We start from the raw sequence: 22,499 nt of genomic DNA on the forward strand, positions 1-22,499 counted from the left end.
AGAGGGTCCATCCAGTCTGTCCCCCACAATTTCAACACCTTCTCACGATATAGTCACTGTGCCAACACCAACCCCCCACCATCTGCCCCCTCTACCTTCCCCCACCACCCTCACGCCCCACACCCATATGTTCTCCTGGGAGAGTTGCAAAACCAGTTAAAAAGCATCTGGGGAACTCCACACCGAGCCAACCACTTACCCTACTCCACAACCACACCTCGGCAATGGAATTTAATCTAGGAGATCAAATTAGCCCGATAATACTCAACAGTATCCACTGTCTGTGAGAGGTGATCAGCACCCCAGCCAGGAACAGCTCCAGCTCCTGCTTTAAGGAGTTAAGCCAGTCGACGTTCACTGCATGAACTATTGTCCTGTTCCAGAGCCTCCTCAGGGAGAAGAGCCACATCCTGACATCTAACCTACTTCTGGCCTCGGACAGCCTAAAACTGTGACACCTTCCCCACCACCCCCCCACCCCCGCTCGCTGACTCATTTCATTGGAACAAACTGTTCACTCAAAACACAATATAATCCCTTCTTAAATTTAAAATGTATCTCCAGTGATTTTGTCCCAGTGACAGTGAAGGATCGGCGATATATTTCCAAGTCAGAATGATGAGTGGCTTGGAGGGGAACTCGCAGGTGGTGGTGTTTCCATGCATCTTCTGCCCTTGTCCTTCTAGATGGTAGTGGTCATGGGTTTGGAAGGTGCTGTCTAAGGAGACTTGGTGAATTCCTGCAGTGCATCTTGTAGATGGTACACACTGCTGCTACTGTGCATCGGTGCTGGAGGGAGTGAATGTTTGTGGATGGGGTGCCAATTGAGCAGGGCTGCTTTGTCCTGGATGGTGTCAAGCTTCTTGAGCTGCACTCATTCCATGTAAGTAGAGAGTATTCCATCACACTCATGACTTGTGCCTTGTAGATGGTGGACAGGCTGTGGGGAGTCAGAAGATTAGTTACTTGCCGCAGGATTCCTAGCCTCTGACCTGCTCTTGTAGCCACAGTATTTATCTGGCTAGTCCAGTCCAGTTTCTGGTCAATGGTAACCCCCAGAATGTTGATAGTGGAGGATTCAGTGATGGTAATGCCATTGAATGTCAAGGGATGATTGTTAGATTGCCTCTTGTTGGAGATGGTCATTGCCTGGCACTTGTGTGGCACAAATGTTACTTGCCACTTGTCAGCCTAAACCTGGATATTGTCCAGGTCTTGTTGCATTTGGGCATAGACTGCTTCAGTATCTGAGGAGCCATGAATGGTGCTGAACATTGTTCAATCATCAGCTAACATCCCCACTTCTGACCTTATGATGAAAGGAAGGTCATTAATTAACCAACTGAAGATGGTTGTGCCTAGGACACTACCCTGAGGAACTCCTGCAGTGATGTCCTGGACCTGAGATGACTGACCTCCAACAACCACAACCATCTTCCTTTGTGGTCAGTATGACTCCAATCTGTGGGAGAGTTTTCCCCCTGATTCCCATTGACTCCAGTTTTGCTAGGGCTGCTTGATGCCACATTGGTCAAATGCTGCCTTGATGTCAAGGGCTGTCACTCGCATCTTACCTCTGGAGTTCAGCTCTTTTGTCCATGTTTGAACTAAGGCTGTAATGAGGCTCAGCTGGAGGTTTGCAGCTCCCCGAGACATCTGTCTGACTTCAGCGAACTCAGTGGAAGCGCTCACCAACACTCGCAATGATGTTGGCACATGCCCCCTTCCCGCCCCCAACAGTAGTTCTGAGCCTTTCTCCTGGCATGTTTCACACTGGCTGGCTGTTAATTGGCCAGCCAGCATAAGGTCACGGTTGAGGGCTGATCGCAGACGGAAGCGCATTTCGCATCCGCTTCTGGACCCGCCGATTGGGCGTGTCCGACGAGTACAAAATTCAGGCCTGTATGTGTTTAGCAGGAAATTTTCAAAGTGCTTTGAAATGATTGCTCCATGCTTACAGCCCTTTGCTTCCAGCAACTTCTACAGTTTGTTTACTTTACTCTGAGTTCACACCCAGGCTTAACTAATCAAGCACAGTGAGCATCAATAGTATATAGGCTCCAATCAAACACTGAACAATTGAACAATTGAACATTACAGAGCAAGCCTATGAAATCATAACCAACGACCAAGTCATGAAGATGAATTGATAATTTGACGGGATTGCAGTATTTTGTCCTGCAAAGCCTCCAGGTACAGCCTCTTGTGCCACACACTAGTGAGCATAGAAATAGGTTAGAGCTGAAAATTGTGTGGCTGGAGAGATGGTGCAGGAGGGAGGGCATTCGTTCCTTGGGGCATTGGGACCGGTTGTGAGGGAGGTGGGACCTGTACAATCTAGGTGGTTTGCATGTCAACAGCGTTGGGACAAATATCCTTGCAGGGAAGCTTGCTAGTGTTGATGGGCAGCATTTAAACTAGTTTGGCAGAGAGATGGGAACCTGAGGGTGAAATCAGAAATGGAAATGGAAGGCAGAATATTAGTGAATGAGCCTGGAAGGTAGAGGAAAGAAATGTTAAAAATTAAACAGTGGCAGTGCTCAAGGGTATATACTTCAATGCAAGGAATGTAGCAAATAAAGCAGACAAACTGAGGACTCAGATGGAAATGTGGCAGTATAATGTCATAGTTATTACAGAAACATGGCTTAAAGAGGGACAGGAATGGCAGTTCAACACTCCTGGTTACAGGGTTCTCTGACAAGATTTGGAGGACAATGAGAAAGGAGGAGGTGCCAATATTGATAAAAGAAACAATTACAGCTGTGAGGATCATCAAATGAGGCCATATGGATTGAGCTAAGGAACAAAAAAGGTGCAGTCACACTACTGGGAGTGTACTATAGACCCCCGAACAGTCAGAGGAAGATAGAAGAGCCAATATTTAGGTAAATCTTTGAGAAGTGCAGAAACAGTAGGGCAGCAATGATAATTGATTTTAACTACCCCAATATTAACTGGGATGGTTTTAATGTGAAAGAAATGGAGGGAACAGAATTCTTGAGGTCCATTCAGGAGAACGCTTTTGGCCAATATTGTCATGACCACGGATCCTATCCTCAAATTACTTATAGACATATTGAACTTTTAAGTAAGACATGTGTTTTTTTAACAAAAACAAAAATTGTTGGAAAAACTCAGCAGGTCTGACAGCATCTGTGGAGAGAAAGACAGGGTTAACGAATCAAGTCCGTATGTGTTTTTTAAAAACAGGACCTACAAGCAAAGGCTGGCTGAGACTGTATGGTAACCACTTGCTGTAAAATTCCACTGTGGATTACTTGACCAACTAGTTCAGAGAGAATGGAATGTCGCACCTAAAAGGTTTGACACGGCCTACTTCAGACAGAGGCACGTCAAAGGAGAATATACAATGTAAAGTCATCTGTAATCTCCTGTGGTTGCGGAGATAATGGAAAATGATTATCATCACAGTATTAACCATTTCCTGTGAGTTATATCCCAGACTGTAAACATGAACTGAGCTGAAAAGAAAACAGATCTGGACGAAAGACATGTTTGTTTTTTTCCCTTCCAGGAATACAGATGAAAATGGGTTAAAAAGCCAACTGCAACCTAATTCTGCTTGCAAGTCTTGTTCTGTTGAAGGGTCATGAGGACTTGAAATGTCAACTCTTTTCTTCTCCGCCGATGCTGCCAGACCTGCTGAGTTTTTGTTTTGCAAATCTGGTGTTCTGTTCTGGTGTGTGTGTGTGTGTGTGTGTGTGTGCTGTGAAGGTCACAGTTGAAGAACATCAACTGGGCATCCCTGCACTTGCAGGTAAAAAAAAAATCTCTCTGATTGCTGGAAGCAAGTCACAAGTCAGCAAAGCCATCGTCGAAAAAGGAGACAGGATTAATCATTTTGGCTAAGCTGCAGAACCAAGAATCCCCAAACCAATTGCTCCATTGCCAAAGTCACTGCTGCTAGAATCTCCCCAACGTCACGACCAGAGCGTTTCACTATCTACTCCCCATGGACAAGCCAACGGATTGGTTCATATAATCCTTTAAACTTTTACTTCTGGACTCAATCTCCCATTTCTAATCTGTGTGTATGTGTGTTGCGTTTTTATTTTTTTTCCTCACATTTAGTAACTAATAAACTCACTCTGGCTTTGACTCAAGGCAGCCTGGTTAAATTGGCCCTTTTTAAAACATAAGTAGATCTGGACTGGGAAAAAGGTATCCATGAGGGAAGGGATCTTTTTTAAATTAACCTTGTTGCGACCAACTGAGGGGGTTGAATAAAGAAAAGGAGTCAGTTCATCACTCCTCACCCTGGAGCGTAAGAATTTGGGGTACCTCGTCCGGGATCATAACAAATTGAGGGAACCTCACCCGGGAATGGTCATCGCAGGATGTAGCAAGTCTTACAAGAGAGGGCAAGTTTCTGGACTCACTTTTGGGAAATGTAGCTTGGGATGTGGAAGGAGTGGCAGTGGGAGAGCATTTTGGTGATAGTGATCATAATTCAGCTAGTTTTAACATAATTATGGAAAAGGACAAAGATAGAACAAGAGTTAAAGTTCTAAATTGGGCTAAGGCCAATTACACTAAGCTGAGGGGCGATTTAGCAAAAGTGGACTGGAAACAGTTATTTGAAGGTAAATCAGTGCCAGAGCAGTGGGAGGCATTCAAAGGGGAAGATTCAAGGTGTTCAGAGTAAACATGTCCCCACAAAGAGAAAGAGTGGACAGCTAAATCTCGAGCCCGCTGGATGTCAAGGTGCAGACAGAGCAGGATAAGGCAGAAAAGGAAAGTTTAGGCCAGACACAGAGAACTCAATACCCCAGAAAGCCGAGAGGAGGATAAAAAGTGGAGGGGTGAAATCAAACAGGAAATTAAGAAAGCAAAGAGAGGGCATGAAAGAATATTGGGGAGTAAAATTAAGGAGAACCCAAAGATATTTTATAAATACATTAAGAGTGAGGAAATAACTTCGGAAAGATTCGCGCCCATAAAAGACCAAAAAAGTAACCTATGTGTGGCGGTGGAGGGCGTGGGGATGGTTCCTAATGAATTCTTTGTGTCTGTCTTCAGTGAAGAGGCAGACATTATAGTTATGGAGGAGGAGTGTGAAATATTGGATATGATAAACATAGGGAGAGAGGAAGTATTAAATATTAAGAAAGCATTGAGGGTAGGCAGCAGTTGAATTCCTATGCATCCGTTAAAGATGACCCTGTCCCCTTCAGAAATCCCAAATTTGGGATCCTGTATTCTTTCTGATACAGCTATACAATTTGGCTGAGTAGGAAAGCATTAGAGAAATTTAGATACCACAGTGTAAATGGGACCATTAGATTCTTGGCTTCTGCAATACAACAGTGACTACTCCTCAAACAGACTTGATTGGTTGTAAAGCACTTTGGGAGGCCCTGAGGTTGTGAAAGGCGCATATAAATGTAAGGCCAGAATCCTCTGTTCGGCGTGTGGGGGGCAACGCATAAAATGACGCGATGGTGACGTCGGGCGTGCGTCCTGATGTCACCGTGTGTCATTCTGATCTTCAGTTCGGCGGGCGCGCAGCTGACTCTGAACTGTCAAAAGCCTGTTAAGGCCACTAATTAATTAATTAAACTGATTCTCAGGGCTGCCCGTCCAACCTTAAGGTTGGCGGGGGGGCAGGTGAAGAGCCCAGGCGGCCTTGGCATTTTTCATGAAACCATATCCACGGGCGGGATGAGGTTTCGTGAAGGGTTTATTAATTAAATAAAATGTGTTCTGAAAATTCATAAACATGTCTCAGCTCATGTGAGACATGTGCCTGAAATTTTATTTTTTCTTTTTTGCGATGTTTTATTATTGAACTAATCTCCCTGAGGCACGGAGCTGCCTCAGGGAGATTTCTGTGCTCTTTTTGCGCACATGCACGAAAGAGCACAGACCCCGACTCTCCCTCCTACCCCCCGCCCGCACAGGTAGCGCTAAGCGCTTCCAGGTGCGCATCACGCCGGGTGTGCCTTAGTTGGCCAGCCCACGCAAAATGGCAGCATGCAGCCAATGGCGGGCGGTGATCGGCTCTGTGCCCGTCCACGCCCACTCCCCAACTGCCCGCCCGACGGGGAGAAAATTCTCCCCCAAGTCCTTTTTCTTCTGGGTGTTCTCCCCATCGATTTAAACAATTCCATTTCTATTCAGTTGCATTTCTGACACTGGTCTTTGAAGTTTGGGATTCCATCCCACAACAGTCAATAGCAGATATGAGTAATTCATGAGCCTCCCCAGCGTTTAGTATAGGAACATAGTCCATTCAGCCCCTTGAGGCCATGGTTGATCTGTACCCCAGCTTCACCTTTCTTCTGTATTCCTTACCCAATTTATTCCAGCCAGCTCGTGGAGATTAACCTTAATAAACCCTTTAATTGGCCAACTGGGCCACCCAGCACTTACAGGCAGGTAGTCAACAGCCCACCCCCTCTCCAGATCCTGCCTGAATAAAAATGGACAGGAGCCAGGACCATGGTGGGAGACCAGCACTCTGGCTAGCAGTGGGAAATTGCAGATTCCTCTGTTTGCAGCCCTGCTTCCTCAGACGAGCAAAGGTTCTGCCCATTAACCCTGTTTCTCTCCCTAGAGATGCTGTCTGACATGCTGAGTATTCCCAGCATACTCTTTTATATTTCAGATTTCCAGCATCCGCAGTATTTTGCCTTTTGCAGTAATAATATTGCTCTGTATCTGAGTAGCGATTTTGTCCATCAGTAAAACAATGGTAAAAGTATATGTTTAGTTGGCCTGTAAGACACAGAACTTCCTTCCTGGACTTCTCCTGCTGCCTTAAGATTTCTATTTTGTGTGTCAGCTAATTTTCTCTGTTTTGTTTATAGTTATGGAGAATTTGACTGCTAATAAAATACCAGCCAAAAAACTTCACCTATTCCCTCTTTGTGAGAACAATGTAGTTCTGGAAAGCCTTTGGTATCTGTCTTCGAATGAGGAATAAGCCCTCAGTACATCTTTGCTCAGTGGGAGATTATTTTGCACCCGCTATAAGCCTGATATGGATTTTTATTTTTGGTGCTGTTAAATCCAGATGAAAGCCCATGGTTCACAATTCCAGGGCATGACCCAAGCCTGGGGAAGAGAAGACAGCCTGTGATTTATCATTTTCAGAGCTGAATAAAATTAATGACTCTAGCGATCTGCAGACTCACAACTCTGCAAAGAGAAGCCGTGTCGGAAAATGGGGACGAGGGAAAGGAGAGTTCACTTTAAAGAAAGCAACTTCTGATTGGTTTGTCAGACAGCGAATCAGGAGACTCCAGTTAAAGAGGCAGTTGCTGGTCCTCTAAAAAAAGCAGGGAAAGGGGTCCTGACATAACATTTCACGGAAGCAAACCTTTAAAAGGAAACTGTTGTTTTATTAAAGGGACATCACTGTGGATGTGAGAGTTTCCCTTGTTAATTAACAGCAGTATATTATCACACGTTCTTTTCTCCTTTAAACAAATGCAGAAAATATACATACCTTACAGTCCCTTTGAATTAATAAAAATAGGAAGAAAGAAAGAGCTTGCATTTATGTAGCGCCTCCCTCAGGGCATCACAAAGCACTTTCCACCCAATGAAGTGTAGTCACATTGTAATGTAAGAAATGCAGCATGCAGTTTATACACAGCAAGATCCCACAAACAGCCATGAGATGATGACCAGCTAACCTGTTTTTTTCCCTGATGTTTAGTGAGGGATGTGTATTGCGCGAGTCACCGAGGCATAGCTTTCCTGCTTTTCTATGAACAATGCTGCGAGATCTTTTCTGTGCCCCTGGGACAGCAGTTGGAGCCTCAGTTTAACTTTATATCAGAGAATCAGCTCCGCACAAGGGTGGCAGCCTAGGTTTTGTGCTCAAGTCTTTGATTTGAACGCGCAGGGCAGGGTATTTTGGATGGCAGGGTTTCCCATCCTGCCACTCCAAGAGTTGGTGGGAACGTCATCCCCCGCGACCATTTAACCCTCTGAGGCGTGTTAATTGGCTGGAGTCGAGACCTTTGTAGTCCCAGCAGTGCCAGTGGCAGCAGTGTCTAGGACAGGGACTACACGCGGGTCCCAGAGTCTAAGTCCTAGGGCGGAATTTTAAGCCGGTGGGATTCTATGCTCTCGCCGCAGTCAATGGAGTTTCGAGTGGTTTGCCGAATTTTACGGCCTTGATCCCGCCGTGATGGGCCCTTAAAATTCCCGCCCTGGAGTTCAGAATCATGTAAGCGCAGGGTGTTTCATAACTGGGAGAGGAGGCAAGGCCTGGGCATGTGGGGTCTTAATGGAGAGGCGTGGGGGTGTGGAGGGGTGGGGGCGGTGTTGGGGTAGTGGGGGGAGGAGAAATCGTGGGGGAGACTGTAAAATTCTGCCCACAATCCTCAGACTCAGAGGTGAAAGTGCTCTCAACTGAACCACGACCAACGCAGCCATAGCCTAACAAACAATGAAATCATACTGGGTGGATTCAGAATGCAGCAAAAGTTGAGGAATGATCATAATCATGTGATCACAAGGAATAGGAGCAGGAGTAGGCCTTTCAGCCCCTTGAGCCTGCTCTGCCGTTCAATAAGGTCATAGCTGAATTGATTGCAGCCTTAATGCCACTTTCCTGCCTGTCCCCAAAAACCCTTGATTCCCTTGTCGATCAAAAATCTGTCTAGTTCATCCTTCAATGACCCAGCCTCCACTGCTCTCTGTGGAAGAGAACTTCAAACACTAACTGTTGTATGATGTTATATGTGCTTGCATGCCATTGTAATGTAAAGGTGCTTGGCAGAGCAAGGGTTAACATGGGACTGGAGAATAGCACCGCCCACGGTATGATGTATCGAGTCATATGGTAATAGGCTGAGAGAACATTCCAGAGGGAACACTCTGGAAGCAGCCTGCATGGAGGGAACAGCACCATGCATGACAATATCTGGGATCTGTGAATAGTTAAAGATTAACAATAAAGGGTTCATGTTTAAATGTGCAAGTCCCAAGAGCTACAACAGTTGATCACCATATTACAACATTAACTACTCTCTAAGAGACAAAATTCCTCCTCCTCTCCATCTTAAATCTTACCTTTGTCTTTTAAATTGTACCCCTTAGGTTTAGGAAACAATGCACTCCACTTTCCAATTTGCCACTCCTCCTGACAGGGCTAGTTTTCCACAGTCTAGAATACGCCTGTGATGGCAACTTTAAATTTAATGTTTGCTTGTGACAGCAGTGACTACTGTGAATACCAGCATTGAGATATATCTGGATGTCAGTAGCATAGACCGACATTGGTATTGAAGGTGTCAACACCATAGCCTTGGAATTGTCAAAGGGAGGCACAATTATTTCTCTTGTTATTTATAACGAGGATCGCTAGTACTTAGTGGCATAGGTCAAAAAAAAAACACCACCCAGGTTTTGCTGATTAACATTCAATTCAGAGGATCATTCTGTCTGATTTTTGATGCATCATTATCTATCCTGCACAATTCCAGCCATGAGAATTGATAAGCTATGTTCATGGAAGCAGCAATGGGAGTTATGCTTTATTACATCTTTAGTGTCGAATTTATTATCAAAATTTTAATCCAACTGTGTTTGGTAACCATTCATTTCCTCTTCGGAAACAATCAGAGGGTTATAATTTAGAGCATGGAAACAGGACACCTAGCCCAATTGTTCCATGCCAGTGTTTATTCTTGACATGAACCTCCTCTCACTCTATTTCATGCAACCCTACCATAATATCTTTCAAAATATCTTTACACTTGCTAGAAGCTACATATATTCATGGGCAGGGACCTGCCTTCTGCAGGCAAAAGGAATGTGTCCAGGCATTGCTCCTTTTTGGGTTTAAACAAAAGCATGGGGGATAATAGTTCTCTGGTGCATTCTCCATGGCAGCACCTCAATCAATCAGAGTCAACTTGCCAACCAATCAGTACCCTTTTCTCATGCAATATAAATTGTTGATCCCTTTGAAATTTGGCATTTTTGTGTCTATCCTGATGAGTGCAAGATTAAAAGCTTTGACAATACATTTCTTTTTTCAGCAGTACTGAATATCTTTCTATTCCTTTTTTCTTCTCCACTTACAGGCTTTCAACTGGTCATCTAGAATTCCACCGGTGGGTTGAGGGGGTCGGGTGGAGGGTCAGGGAGACACAGTTGGAGATCGGGGGCAGATTGGTGGAAATAGCTCATTAGATTTTGCCTATCTTGGGACAGACTTGCCTTTCTCTGCAAACATAGCGTATTGAGAATTTAATAAAAACCTTACCACCATAATACGCTACATTTTCTGTAAGAGGTTTTTCTTTATATAACTGACATTGTCTTTGTCAACTTATGATAGCGGCAGTTCCCAGGAGTGAGTGAACACTGGCAGACACTCAATTCTACACAAAACAAGTTTGAAAACCCACTTTTCCAAAAAAGGGACTCTCCCAACCTGTTGTGATATTTTAAAGTTGTTAACTTTCCATTACCAGTGAAATGTTTGTACTGGCGATCAAAATTACTGGCAGACCCAAGGAATTTGTTCAGATGTTCATCTTCAGACAAGACATTGTGATAGCGGTTGCATTGGTATTCAATGGCACAGATCAAAGATGCCAAAGTTGAAGGACTGAAGCAGATGGGAAAAACCACGGAGGTGTAAATAGGTGGAAAGGTTTGGGGTCAGAAACTCAACTCAGGTTCAAACAGATCACTGGGTTTGTGAACAGTCTGGTTCTACCTGAGACAGTGGCTGTGGAGGGCATTACATTGGTGACCAGGGCATGTAGTTTGTGAAGGGGGGAAATGAAGATGGCATCGGTCTTCCCGATTTTCAGCTGGAGGAAATTGCATCTTGCTCAGAATTGGAGGTCTATAAGTGAGAGAGAGAGTCACTCCTTCGCCATTGCCTTCCAAGTTTATGAATGGAAAGCGTGATGATCCCATTGTAGGAAATCCCAACCAGGAGAAGACTAATTTTCATATTTGGTATGAGTTTCTGATTTGAGTAATGTTGCCCATTGTGTGCTTGTTGATGGGGGGTATAAAATCAGGATTTAAAATCATGCAGATGTGAAATGAATAAATGAGTTGCCCCAACCATACCCATTCATGCAAGAATTCATCTATGGGAGGAATCTCTTGTGAATATCTGAATGAACTGAGCTGAGGATGGTAGACATTATTCACCCGAACAGAACCTAAACAATTACAGGACTTAACAGTACTGAAAGAATAATAGGCTTTGAAATTTCAGGGGTCTAGCATAATGTTACATGTTAATATGTAAAACTAAACACTAGCTGTTATTATCTGGTGGCATTAAAGAAATTGTTTATAATCTGGAGGGGGAAGTGCCAGTTTGATGGGGATGTGTCAAGGATTATGTAGTAATGATCAAGTTGATGTAATGATGAAAGTTTTATTCTTTTTCCCTGAGCTGTTGCCTTGTGTTTCCTCTTTGAAGTAGCTTATGTTATTATTACAGAGGCACTTAAACATCTTCATTGACTGTAAAATGCTTTGGGGTGTCCTGGGACCATAAAATGCACTTCAGAAAAGCAAGTTTTCATTTTCCGATTGCACCATTCAGAGTTTAGGGAAACCAGGCAGGAGGATTCAGAGCAGCAAGTTATTAGATTCCTGCTTGTCCGATGGGATAGCAGGGATGGTTGCCCTAATTGTCACACTCCCTGTTTGCACGTTGGCCTTGTTGGTCAAATGCTTGGTTCAGTGATTGAGAGAAGATGATGCTGAGCAGTTGCAGTTATGATATTGGGCTAAGAATTCGGAGAAACTGAGTCCAAGTCCCAGCACAGGGGGTTGATTTTACCCTCCCCAGGGGCAGGTTGGCTGGTGGGTAGTGGTCATAAAATTGCACAATATGCAATGGATGCTTTCCCCGGTGCATTTACCCCCAACCTGCCACAATTTTACATTGCGCAGGGGAAGCCTCGGGCAGCCTGGCTACCCATGGGCCAATTGAGGCCCTTATGTGGCCAAATAATGGCCACTTAAAGGCTTCATCTCATTACTGCTGCAATTTTTCCCTTGCCAAGTGTGAAGTCTGGCAGCTTTCACTGTGCAGGAAGGCGGGAGTACCATCTTTACGGGCCTCCGCGTCCATTGGAAGCCCACTCCCCCAAGGTCTAGCTCCCACCCATTTCCCCTCCTCATCTGGCCTGGCCACCCTGGCTTCCCACTCCCCTTGTCCCCTCTCATTGGGTCTGCCAGCCTGGCCCTGGGGATAACCTCAACACCCCACTTCTGCCTACCTCTGGCAATGATCTCCAATGGGGACTGGATGCAGTCCCAGCAGTGGCCACCACTGCTGATGGCGCTGCTGGGACCAGGTTGATTGATTGGCTGGCAGCTCTTGGAGGCAGGAATTCCTCCCCAGATTTGTGTAGAAGCTCCCGGCTTGAACCAATTAATTGGTCCGCCGATTATTACATTTCTACAGGGCAAGCCACTGGAGGGGAGGTGGGTTCATCGCCAAAATTTGTGCTGGGAGTGTGTGGACAGGGATCCTGACCAAGCATAAAATTCAGCCCTAGGAGTTTGAGAATTTTAATTCAGTGATGGTACTGCATCAGAGCAGGATGTGACTTCATTTTCACAGAAATATGGTGCACTGTCAACGACTCTCTGAAGCAGACTTGCATGCCAGTCAGTTTAGGGATGAAAAATAAATGCTGGCGTTGTGAGTGACAGCCACATCATGAGTGTAATGATAGACTAATGCTGCAGCCTTTGATTTTTTTGCTGGGATAGTTAGCTCAGTTGGCTAGACAACAGGTGTGTAAATCAGGTTAACGCCAATAGTTTGGGGCCCAATCCCTCCTTTGGCCAAGGGAGACTCAGGGCCAGCCTCTTAACCCTACCAGTCGTTAAAAAATAATTATTGCATTTTGCTGTGGTTCAACAAATAATCGCCAAGGACCTGCCTTCGGACAGGGAACTGAAGAAGATTGTCTATTTACCAGAAATGAGTGTTCTAGATGCAGAGCCAAAGACTTAACAAAAGTTTCTTAAAGGCTACAAGAACATACAGATGATACATGGTGGTGAGTTGCTGTGGCAAATTACATTATAATAATTCAGTTCCATTTTCTAGATCTCTTCCTTCTAACCTTACATTACAATTTTGCCAATTTTACATTTTTCTGACTACATTGTTACACTTGATCCTGATGTCAGCCTCTTCTTTATCAATTCATTGCAGGCCCTCTAGACATCTAAACATCTCCCGAGGTTTGAGGCCTTTTTGTTAACACCCATTGTCTGGAAGGCTGAGAGGGAACTCCCAGGCATGATCTGGAACACCAGCAGGGTTAGTAAATTTGGGCTGGGAGATTGAAAATCTATAGAAGGCACTATGGATAAATTAATTTCCAAGCACGTGGATACTGTGATAAAGCCCAAGATGTAATATGTAATAGGTGAACCTCAGGATTAGAAAGCTTGTGACCACTGTGATCATTGCAGGCATTTAACTCGAGGCTTTAGCATAATATTGACACTTTGCTTCCAAAATGGATTCCTTCACTAACTCTCATTCCCTGAACAATAAGAATGAATTTCAAAGAGAAACGCAAACAATGAATAATTGCCCAGTGTGCTTTGAAGGATTTGTATGCCCTGCAATTATTTTTAACTGCCATTTAGAGTTCCTTTGTATGTATTGCTTCAGTCCAGCAATTCTGACACAGTAGGAATTAGAAGGGCATTCAAATCATTTTTAAAATGTTGTTTCTTCGGGGTGGAGGGTGGGTTAACAATGAAGATTGCATTGCTTTATTCTAAAAGGGGAACATCTCACTAATGGGATCATCTGAGTTGAAAAGAGGTCAATAATACTAAAACGGAAATTGTAAGTTGATCCATTCATAGCAAAATGCGGAGTAATGAGATGGCCAATGCTCGGTGCGATAAGAAAGGGAGGGGTGGGGGGAAATCAGCGATGACCTTTCCAGTAAGATCTGGAAACCATCTAAGCGTTACATGGAGGCTACAACTATATTTGCATTGGATCTTAAGTTCATCTCATTTGCTGAAGAGCTGACATTGAGTGACGCAAAATATGTTGCCCACCTAACGCTATAAATACTGCCAAAGGGCAAGGGGCCACGTTCTGGTGCTAACAATAACGGAATGTTTGAAAGGAGAACTGTAGCTTGACTGTGATATAGCTTTTAACTGCTCTTTATTGTTCCTTGGTGTGTGTTGCGTTCAAGCGCTTGCAATAGGATTGGAAGAACGTTTCAATTATATTATAAATTTGTTTTTCTCCATGTCCTGCCTGGGGTGGTTGGAGGTGGTGGGGACGTGTGGTTTGCATTTTAGTGATGAAAATGGCAAATGAAATATAAATAGCGAGAAGGGAAGAAAAGGCCAACAAAGCCCATTTTGAAAGAGGGCCTGACCCATACATTTCAATAAAAAAAAAGCTTTTCGTTAGAGATGGAAGATATTTGAAGTCTATTGCATTACATGGTTATGAAATCTGACTATAATGTAACCATGCAAACAACTTTTAATACACATCCTTTATACATAATAATAACAAAAGCCATTTCTGAAAAGTCTTTATTGCCTCATGGTGAAGTACAGTAATTCAAAATGGAATGTAAGTTGTAGCTGGGAGCAATATTTTACAGTGTCTCTGCCAAGTTGTACTACAGCTTAAATAATTTATTTCTTTACATATATAAAGAGGGGATTTTCAATTCTCTTACTAAAATGCTAGTTCATAAATACTTTATCAGTGTTTACATATTTATGAAACTAAAAAATTGATATTGTGTTGTGTTATATTCTTTTACTGCTTTGCCTAAAGGGGCAACAGAAATTTATAACAATGGACAAGTAACCCGAGATGATCACCGAATGAGACCGAGTCAATTCTGCCCTCTTGCGTAACCCCAAATGCTTTTGCCCCACTGGTGGAGGCCGTGCCTTCAGCTACCTGGGCCCTAAACTCTGGAATTCCCTCCCTAAACCTCTCTACCTCTCGCTCCTCCTTTAAGACACTCCATAAACCTACCCCCTTCACCCAGCTTTTAGTCACCTGTGTTAATTTCTCCTTCTGTGACTTGGTATCATATTTTATCACAATGCACTATGAAGTGCATTGGGACATTTTGCTATGATATAGGCGCTATATAAATGCAAGTTGTTTTTATTATTGTTGATCATGATGACATTATAAGGCTGGGCTAGACCTTGTCCTTTCACATTCTGGCCAGCATTTTAGCCTGGAGGCCAGTTCTGTGCAGGAGGACTGCTGTGAGGTCAGGAAACTCGGAAGAACAGGTTCTTCCCCTGCTACTCCCAGCCCACGAGCAGTGCTACAATAACACTTACCTTGTCCCTTTTAAGCTGCTGAGTTTCCCAAGGCCTGGGAAGCCTGGTTGCCTGTTATTAAAAATAGAATTACTGTTAAAATTAAATCTCACGGCCTCATTGAATTATTTAAATGACCAGCCCATTTCCTGTGAGTGGGTTGATTGACCACAACCCCAATCTGCCTCCACTGCGAGCGGAAATGGGCAGGTTTGAGGTGGTTTCTGTCCTTTCTCAATGACTGACGTCAGGCTAACTGGCCTACAGTTCCTTCTTTTCTCTCTTCCTCATTTCTTAAATAGTCCTGTTACATTTACTAACTCCCAGTCTGCTGGGACCATTCTAGAACGTAGGAAAAATTGGAAAATCATAGCCAGAGTATCCGGTGTCTCTGCAGCTCCCTCTTCTAAAACCCTAGGATGTGGGCCATCAGGTCCTGGGAACTTGTCTGATTTTATTCCCTACAGTTTCTCCAATACTTTTTCTCTGCTGATGTTAATTACCTTAATTTTCTAACTCTTCTTAACCCCCAGGTTAACCTGTATTTCCTCTATGCAAACTTCTTCTGTAGAGGCTAGGCACAAAATATTTGTTCAATGCCTCTGCCATTGCACCATTTCCTCATTTCCTCATTTTCCTATAATAATTTCTCCCGTCTCTACTTCCAAGGGACAAACGTTTACCTTGGCTACTCTCTTCTTCTTTATATTGTTGTGAAAGCTCTTACAATTCCTGTCTAGTTTACTCTCATATTCTACATTTTCCCATTGAATCAAACATTTAATGGCCCTTTGCTGGTCTATAAAACACTCCCAATCGTCAGACTTACTACTATTCTTTGCAACATTTTAAGCCTCTCCTTTTAATCGAGGATAGGCCGGGTCCGGCCCTGTCGTGGGTGGGGCCCATCCCGGGCGAGGCGAGGCCCCAGCCGGAAGTCCATTGGCTTGTGGTGGGACTGGGAGATCGCGGTGGCAGGCGGGTGTGGAAAATCCCGCCGATACTCTTTAACTTCCTGGGCAGGATTTTGCCGTTGGCGAGCAGGGGGCGGGGCCTGCTCACCAATGTATAAAATGACGCAGGATGATGTCGGGCAAAACCCCCGATGTCACCCCGCCCCATTTCAATTTTCAGGAAGGCGGGGGCGCAGCAAAATCAGCTGTGCGCCCGCCGACCTGTCAATGGCCAATTGAGATCACTGACAGGATCATTGAAACAATTAAAGGACCTGCCCGTCCAACCTTAAGGTTGGCGGGTTGGCCAGGAGCCCCGGCGGCAAATAGAGAAAACATGAAACCTCATCCACCGGCGGGATGAGGTTTCATGCAGGGTTTTAAAAATTGTAATAAAGATTTTCTGTAAATTATGAACATGTCCCATCTCATGTGACATTGTCACATGAGGGGGGCATGTTAGGGAATTTTTTTTTCTCTATTTTTAATATTTTTCAAAGTGGAAGCGATCTACCTGAGGCTGCACTTAGCCTCAGGGAGATGTGCGCTCTTTCATGCTCTTGCGCGAAAGAACGCACTCTTGCTTTTGGGGAAACCCCTCCCGCCCACACAGGGAGTGCATAGCGCTTCCCGCCGGACGTCACGCTGTGCGGGCCTTAATTGGCCCGCCCACATAAAATGGTGGCGGGGCCCGCTTCTCTGGCGGGGATCGGCTCCCCATCCGCCGGAGATTGGGTCGGGTCCGCCCGCCTGACAGGCAGAAAATTCTACCCCCTGAGTCAGCCACAGATGGATCTTTCTTGTTGAATTTTGTTTTCAATGAAATGTATTTTCGTTGAACATTTTGAATTGTTCCTTTAAGTGTTTCCTACTGTTTAATTATGGCCATACCTTTTAGTCTATTTACCAAATTAACCTTAGTCAGCCCTCCCCTCTTTCCTATGCACTTGGCTTTGTTTAAGTTTAAGATACTTGTTTGTGATTCGAGCATGTCACTTTCAAACTCAATATAGAATTCAAATGTATAATGGTCACTATTTCCCAGTGGATCTTTTACTATGAGATTTATCAATTAACCCTGCTTCATTACACAATACTAGATCTGAAATAACTCTATCCCTAATCAATTCCATAATGTATTGCTTCAGGAATCTGTCACAAAAACATCCTGTAAACTCATCTCCTCGACCTCCCTTACCAATTTGATTGGTCCTGTATATATGAGGTCCCTCACAATTATTACAGGCGCCAATAATTTCTTGTTTAACAGTATAAACTACTCCCACCAGCATTTACTGTGCTATTCTCTACCCATACTGATTCTACTTCATGATTGCCTGAGCCAAAATCCTTCCTCACTGATGTCCTTATGTCATCTTTTACTAGAACCTCAGCATTGAACTAAAAGATTAGCCTAGATTGTGTGCTTATCTCCTAACCTCATGTTTGAGCCCACATATTCCTGAGTTAGAGAGTGATGATATGATCAAATTAGTATGGATGATACCTTACGAGGGAATATTGAGCAAGGGCTAACAAGGCAACAGTTCAGTAACAAAGATGGGGTGGAATAATGCTGGCAAATTGGCAAGGAGAGGGCATACCAATCAAACAGTTATCCTTTCTATGTAACAGCACCTGACAGTTTACTGGGAAGGGACAATGTGGGCTCTAAATTGAGCTGTGCTCCTTTTTTGTGGCATTAACTGGCCTAATAAAATTCCAACATGGTGCAATTCCATTTATGGCCATAAGTGCACCACCAGCCATATTGCAAAAGGACAAAAACTATTGTTATGCAGTGCCCCTGCCTGGAACAGGTGTTCATCCTTTTGCATGTGGAGGCTTCATGAGTATTGAAATGTTGAGGAAGTAACGCTAAATAATCCTTTCAACTTTTGTATAGGTTCAGTGACAAAATGACCAATGACAGGCCTGGGTTCAATGCCTAGCTCTCTTGCCTCTGAGTTCTAAGGTTGTGGCTTCAAGCCCCATTCCAGAGGCATGAGGACAGAAACCTAGACTGTTGGTCCAGTGTGATGCTAAAAGAGTGCTGCACTGTCAGAGGTGCTGTTTTTTTGAATCAAACTTTAAACTATCTCTTCCTCAAAGAAGAGCAGGAGAGTTCTCCTCAATACTTGACCAATATTTAGACATCAGCCAGTATCACTAAAACAGATTCTCTCATCGTGATTAGATTCCTGTTTGTGGGAACTTGCTGTGATCAGTTTGCTACATTACAACAGTGATATGCAAGGTGTGTGCATGTGTGTTTGTGTACCCACCCTGGCCCTGCAGTAGTCCCTATTGCCTTCTACCAACAACAACCTGCTTTTATATAGGGCCTTTAATGTGGTAAAATATCACAACTGCTTCACAGAATCATTATTAATCAAAGTTTGCCTGCTGAAAATACTCCCCACAACATTGCTGCCTCAGAATTATGCCCTAATACCCAGATTTACAGATTAAAACTAGGCCCCTGCCTGAAAGAGGCAGTGGTCTGAGGCAGCCCCTGTTGAAGCCCCAAACAAAATGGTGGAGGGCAGTTCGGAAGTAGAAACGTGGCCACAGAGTTTCGCCTGTGATTTCAGAGCCCGAACACTATGGGCAGAATCATCCCTGCCTGCTGGTGTCGGGCGTGTTTGGTGGCGTGAGTGGACAAGATGGCGAGAAGGCCAAAAATTAGTTTCACGATGTCATGAAATCAGTTTGCGATCGTCCGCTCAGCCCGTCGATGGTGGGCCGCGTTTCCCGCCATTGGATGTGGGGAATCTCTGCATATCAGTATAATGCTAGGGCACGTTGGCGTGATTGTGCACTGGCATGTTTCACAGCCGCACATAAGGTGACGTGCACCTGGTGAGCTGCACTTCCCTCAGGACTTCAAGGTTTGTTTGCCTATCTTGCTTCGGTCAGCACTCACAGTCATCAGCGCCAGGCTTCACAGACAGCACCACGTCACTTTTAGGGGCGGCTCAGGGGCAGGTCTCTACCTATCAGACCGGCCATAGGATGGGGGTAGCTTTTTAACAGCTGCAGGGCTAGGGCTAGTGCTAAGAAGGGGGGAGAAGTGGCCTCAGGCAAGGGAAGAGGCTGCAGGGCGAGGGCTGTAGTGGGGAAGGGAGGTATCCTAGGGCATGTGTGGGGACACAAGTTGACCTGTGCAAGTGGCCTCAAGATGGTGAGGGCTGAGGAGGCAGTTTCCAGAGGAGATGAGGCCAGATGGAGATGTGAGGGTGTGTGTGTGAGAGAGTGAGTGGTGATGTCCCTTGAGCTGTCGGTGAGTGAGATGCCAGCGAATGTGTGATGGGCTTGAGTGAGTGAGTTTAGAATGATGAGATGGTTGTCTTACCCTGGTGGTACGGGTGAGATCCTTTATCTGTATTGGATGGCCAACCTCTTCTGTGCAGCATTGGCACTGATCCTCACTGCCATCGCCTACCAAGCCGGAGTGGTGATGTTGCTGCCTCTCCTGTGGCCAGAGCGGGGGTAGAGGGCATCACGGCGGCCTCCACGGCATCCAAAAGGCGTTACTAAACCTGGGGGCTGCAGTCTTCTTGCCTTTTGGGGCCATATCTTATCTGCAGCAGCCCTGGGCTGGAAGCACTGGGAGGTGTGCGAGCGGCTGTACTTTAAACGTGGCGCCCGGCGTGATGAAGTGGCAAATGATGCAGTGACGGGTGAATCGGAGCCCTCCTGCCGTGGAAACAGCGTGTTTCCTGGGAATGCGTAATTAATGCAGCGGGACTGGGACGATACGGCGTGAAAACCCGCCATTGCGGTCGGCGAGGGGAGGGGTAAAATGTTGTTTTACTTGCCCGCTACTGCACTTAGTGCAAATCTGGGATGATTCCGCCCCACGTTCTCGCTTGGCGGAAGCTGTGAAAATCGATTCTCCCGTCGTTTCAAAGAGGTTTCATAGATTGTCGAAATGACAGAAGAAGTAATTTAATTGGAATGTGCTGAACATTTGGACATGAATAATTCACAGTCTCATTGATAGGCTTTTAGCATAAGCAATCCTAGACTGTTTTACTCACTGCAAAAAAAAACATCGGCTGACCTTGCATCCGAATGTCTTTTCCCAGATTACGGGTGGAATTTTATGGCCCTCACGTGGCGAAGGGGGGGGGGGGGGGGTGTGTGGGGGAGGGGGCGGGGCCAGAAAATGCGGTGAGCCGTTCAAAATTCCGTTGACTTCGGTGGGACTGGAAAATCCCATCGGTGGGGGAGGGGCTGTAAAAGTCCGCCCTACATCTTTATTTTTTACTGGAGGGGCAGGAAAACAAGGAATAGGGTTGAACCTCTCAATTTGGTCCACATTCCACGGGAACACCGAAGGGAGCTGTGATGACTGCCACTTTAAGATCGTGTGATGACTGTCTCTTTAAGGCCGGCTCAACTGGGTAGGGGGGGTCACGTGATTTGTTCAACCAATGTGTGGCTAGCGCAGGGAAATCAATTCTATGGAGGGGCTTCCTAGAATAAAGCGGCTGTGTGAGGGGTTGGATGGATACAAATAGCCACGGAAAAGTCGATGGATGTAGTATACTTGGATTTTCAGAAGGCTTTTGATAAAGTCCCCCACAGGAAGTTGATTAGCAAAATAAAAGCACATGGGATAGGAGGCAATATACTGGCCTGGATTGAGGATTGGTTAACAGGCAGAAAACAGAGAGTAGAAATAAATGGGTCATTCTCACATTGGCAGGCTGTGACTAGTGGGGTACCACAAGGATCAATACTTGGGCCCCAGCTGTTCACAATATATATCAATGATTTGGTTGTGGGGACCAAATGTAATATTTCCAAGTTTGCGGACGATACAAAGCTAGTTGGGAGTGTGTGTTGTGAGGAAGATGTATAACGGCTACAGGAGGATTTGGACAGACTTAGTGAGGGGGCAAGAACATGGCAGATGGAATATAATGTGGAAAAATGTGAGGTTATCCACTTTGGTAGAAGGAACAGATATACAGGGTATTTCCTAAATGGCAAGAGATTAGAAAGTGTAGATGTACAAAGGGACCTGGGTGTCCTTGTTCATAAGTCACTGAAAGCTAACATGCAGGTGCAGCAAGTCATTAGGAAGGCTAATGGAATGTTAGCCTCTGACACAAGAGCGTTTGAGTACAGGAGTAGTGAACTCTTGCTCCAATTGTATGGCACCTTGGTTAGACCGCACCTGGAGTACTTTGTGCAGTTTTAGTCCCCTTATCTTAGGAAGGATATTATTGTAACGAAGGTTCACCAGACTTGTTCCTGGGATGGCAGGGCTGTCCCATGAAGTGAGATTGGGGAAACTGGGCCTGTATTCTCTAGAGTTTTGGAGAATGAGAGGTGATCTTATTGAAACCTACAAAATACTTAAAGGGATGGACAGGATAGATGCAGGTAAAATGTTTCCCCTGGTTGAGGAGTTCAATTTCAACATAAGGAGGAAGCCACTTAGAACTGAGATTAGGAGAAATGTTTTTACTCAGAGGGTTGTGAATCTTTGGAATTGTCTACCCCAGAGGGCTGTGGAAGCTCAGTTATTGAGTATGTTTAAAGCAGAGATTGACAGATTTCCAAATGCCAATGACATAAAGCGATATGGGGACAGTGTGGGGGAAAAAGGCATTGAAGTGGATGGTCCACCATGATCGCATTCATTGGCAGAGCAGGCTTGATGGGCTGAATGGCCTCCTCCTGCTCTTGTGCTCCTATGTTCCAAAGCTCAGCAACTTATTAAAAATAACAATGTCTTATTCCAGCCAACCTTGTAATCTCAGACACTAGCAAAAAATCCCCTTATGTCACTATTTGACATCTGTCCATTTAGATCATACCCTAATTATTCTGTCACTCCTAAGTTAGTTATGTCTGCAAATTTAGCAAAGATGAGCAAAATTTGTAACATTGTACGTATATTTAATATGTGCATTTACCCCTTCAGTGTGAAGGAATTTCTCCTCATTTCAGTACTAAATGGCCGACCCCTTGTGTTGAAACTGTGACCCTGTGACTAGGTTTCTCAGCCATGGGAAACATTTTCTCATCATCTACCCTGTCAAGTACCTTATGAATTATGTACGTTTCAATGAAGTCACCTCTCACTCTTCCAAACTCCAGGGAACCTTGGCCTAGTCTACACGACCTCTTCTCATAGGATAATTCCCTCATCTCTGGAAGGTCTAGTGAACATTCATTGGGCTCCTTCTGGGGGAGTTATGTCCTTCCTGAGGTACA

The sequence above is a fragment of the Cetorhinus maximus genome, chromosome 10, assembly GCF_964194155.1.
Source record: "Cetorhinus maximus chromosome 10, sCetMax3.hap1.1, whole genome shotgun sequence".
In the NCBI taxonomy this organism is placed as follows: Eukaryota; Metazoa; Chordata; class Chondrichthyes; order Lamniformes; family Cetorhinidae; genus Cetorhinus; species Cetorhinus maximus.